General features: G+C 43.7%; 1 protein-coding gene across 1 annotated transcript in view; it reads left to right on the top strand.

Moving 5' to 3' along the window:
- LOC125299061 (syntaxin-binding protein 5-like) overlaps positions 1–2,500 on the top strand; it is a 104,730-nt gene that overhangs the window by 60,217 nt on the left and 42,013 nt on the right.

Genomic DNA, 2,500 nt, shown 5'->3' with positions numbered 1-2,500 from the left:
TGTACATGCTCATACACATTTAAACATTGTGCTAGTGTGTTTTTCCTGAGCGCGAACCCCATGGCCTTGGTGTTTTAAGCATTTTGCTCTACCAGTTGAAATGATGGAATGAACACAGGTGCAGTTTTCCCCTCTGCTAGCAGACAATACATCTTCTACCTCTGTACAGGTTTGCAGTGTGTTTGCTTTTATTTATGTAGCCAGTGCTTTTATCCACTTCCATAGCAGTGTGGCTCAAAAATGCAGCTAAGCTATGCAGATAGTCTGTGCAGTTTAGCAGAGCGGTAGGTTTAGAAGAGCAGTTTAGGGATGTTGTTTAGCAGCTTGTTTAGCGGTGCACCTCAACAGTGCAACTCCGCTATGTTGTTAAGCAGAGTGGTAGGTTTAGCGGTGCAGTTTAGCGGTGCAGTTTAGCAGTGCAGTTTAGCTGCGCGGTTTAACGGTGCAATTTAGTGGTGTGGTTTAACGGTGTAACATCGGGTAACCTTGATGTTGTTTGTGCTTGGCTCTTCTATGTGAGCCCCTATTTGCATTGCTGTTTCTCCCTCTCTGCTAAAACAGCAATGCTCAGGTAGTAGGCTATGCAGAGCTAGTTATTTGCTTTCTGCTTAAATGAAAACGTTACCTCTATGGTAGTATGCAGAGCTAGTTATTTGCTCTCTGCTTAAATGAAAACCTTACCTCTCTGGTAGTATGCAGAGCTAGTTCTTTGTTCTCTGCTTAAATGAAAACCTTACCTCTATAGTAGTATGTAGCAGAGCTAGTTCTTTGCTCTCTGCTTAAATGAAAACCTTACCTCTATGGTAGTATGCAGAGCTAGTTATTTTTCCTCTGCTTAAATGAAAACCTTACCTCTATGGTAGTATGCAGAGCTAGTTATTTTTCCTCTGCTTAAATGAAAACCTTACCTCTATGGTAGTATGCAGAGCTAGTTCTTTGCTCTGCTGTGAGAAGCATTATTGCTCTTGCCTTTATAGTAGGCTATGCAGTATGCAGATCTAGTATGCTGGCATACTTTGCTCTCTGGGCAGACACTGTAGTACAGCCATCTACCTGCTCATTCCTCTGGTCAGTAAAGTCCTGCTGAAATCACACTTAGTCAGCAAGGACTCTGTGTGTGTGTGTGTGTGTGTGTGTGTGTGTGTGTGTGTGTGTGTTTGTGTGTGTGTGTGTGTGTGTGTGTCTGTACAGTGTGTCACTATGACAGCCAGTTGCTCGGCCAGATGAGTTTGTGGGTTCGCCGTGTGGCACAGAACTGGCCATTTCTCCCACTGTCCCTGGGTGACACTCATTCATGTTGCAGTGAGGGGACACTGACTAAAGGGGTGCTACAGAGGGGTGACTCAATCTTATCTCTCATCCACTCTGCTGCGATTTGCTCGAGTCACAGAAGGCAAATGGGTTTTGTTTGTGTGTGTGTGTGTGTGTGTGTGTGTGTGTGTGTGTGTTTTGTTTATCTGTCCATTAATCTATCTGTTCTGTATACGGGTGTGTGTGTGTGTGTATGTGTGTTTGTTTATCTGTCCATTAATCTATCTGTTCTGTATACGGGTGTGTGTGTGTGTGTGTGTGTGTGTGTGTGTGTGTTTATCTCTCTATTAATCTATCTGTTCTTTATAAGAGTGTTTGCGTGTGTGTGTCTTTGTTTGTGTGTGTGTGTGTGTGTGCGTGTTTGTGTGTGTGTGTATCTATATTAGTGTTGTGTTTGTATAAGGGTATGTGTGTGTGGGTGTGTATGTGTGTGTCTAAGGATATATATATGTGTGTGTGTGTGTGTGTGTGTGTGTGTATGTGTGTGTGTGTGTGTGTGTGTGTGTGTGAGTCACTGGAGCCCTGTGCACAGAGCCAGCATTTGATTGATCCAGCAGGAATGTAGATGACTCAGGGGAATGGGCCGAGTCCAGATCAGCTCAGATCAGCGCAGTTCTGTGTGGGCACTGGCTGTCATTCTCTCTCTCTCTTTCTCTCTCTCCCTCTCTCTCCCCACCCCCCTCTCTCTTTCTCTCGTCTCTCTCTCTCTCTCTCTCTCTCTCTCTTTCTCCCTACATCTACAGGAGTGTTTTTGAAGAGTGAGACTGCTTTACCAAAGAGCACTACTTTACTTTCAAGGACAGCTCCATGTCAGACACGAGAAGGGACTGGTTTTGCACTTTTGAGTTGCATTGGTTGGAGACTTTTCATATTGTTGTTGTTGTTGTTGATATTGTTGCTGCTGCTGTTGCTTAGGACAAGTAGTAGGGCAATCTTTGTGCATTTTTTGCAATGGATATAAGTGAAGTTTGTTGTTTTGTTGAGGAGAACACTATTGTTTTCTCTCTCTCTCTCTCTCTCTCTCTCTCTCTCTCTCTCTGTTTTGGAACATATCTCCAGACCAGTACAAGGGTCATTTTACTTTGAACAGGTCTCCTAATGTAAATATATAGCCCTTTATCTAAGTTTTTTGCTTTTTGCCCGAGCAGTTTTCGATTCCTGCCGTGTCTATAAACAGGATAACCATTCA

Source organism: Alosa alosa, chromosome 8 (assembly GCF_017589495.1).
Source record: "Alosa alosa isolate M-15738 ecotype Scorff River chromosome 8, AALO_Geno_1.1, whole genome shotgun sequence".
Classification (NCBI taxonomy): domain Eukaryota; kingdom Metazoa; phylum Chordata; class Actinopteri; order Clupeiformes; family Clupeidae; genus Alosa; species Alosa alosa.
The sequence above is the reverse complement of the archived record's forward strand: the minus strand, read 5'-3'. Positions and strand labels throughout refer to the sequence as shown.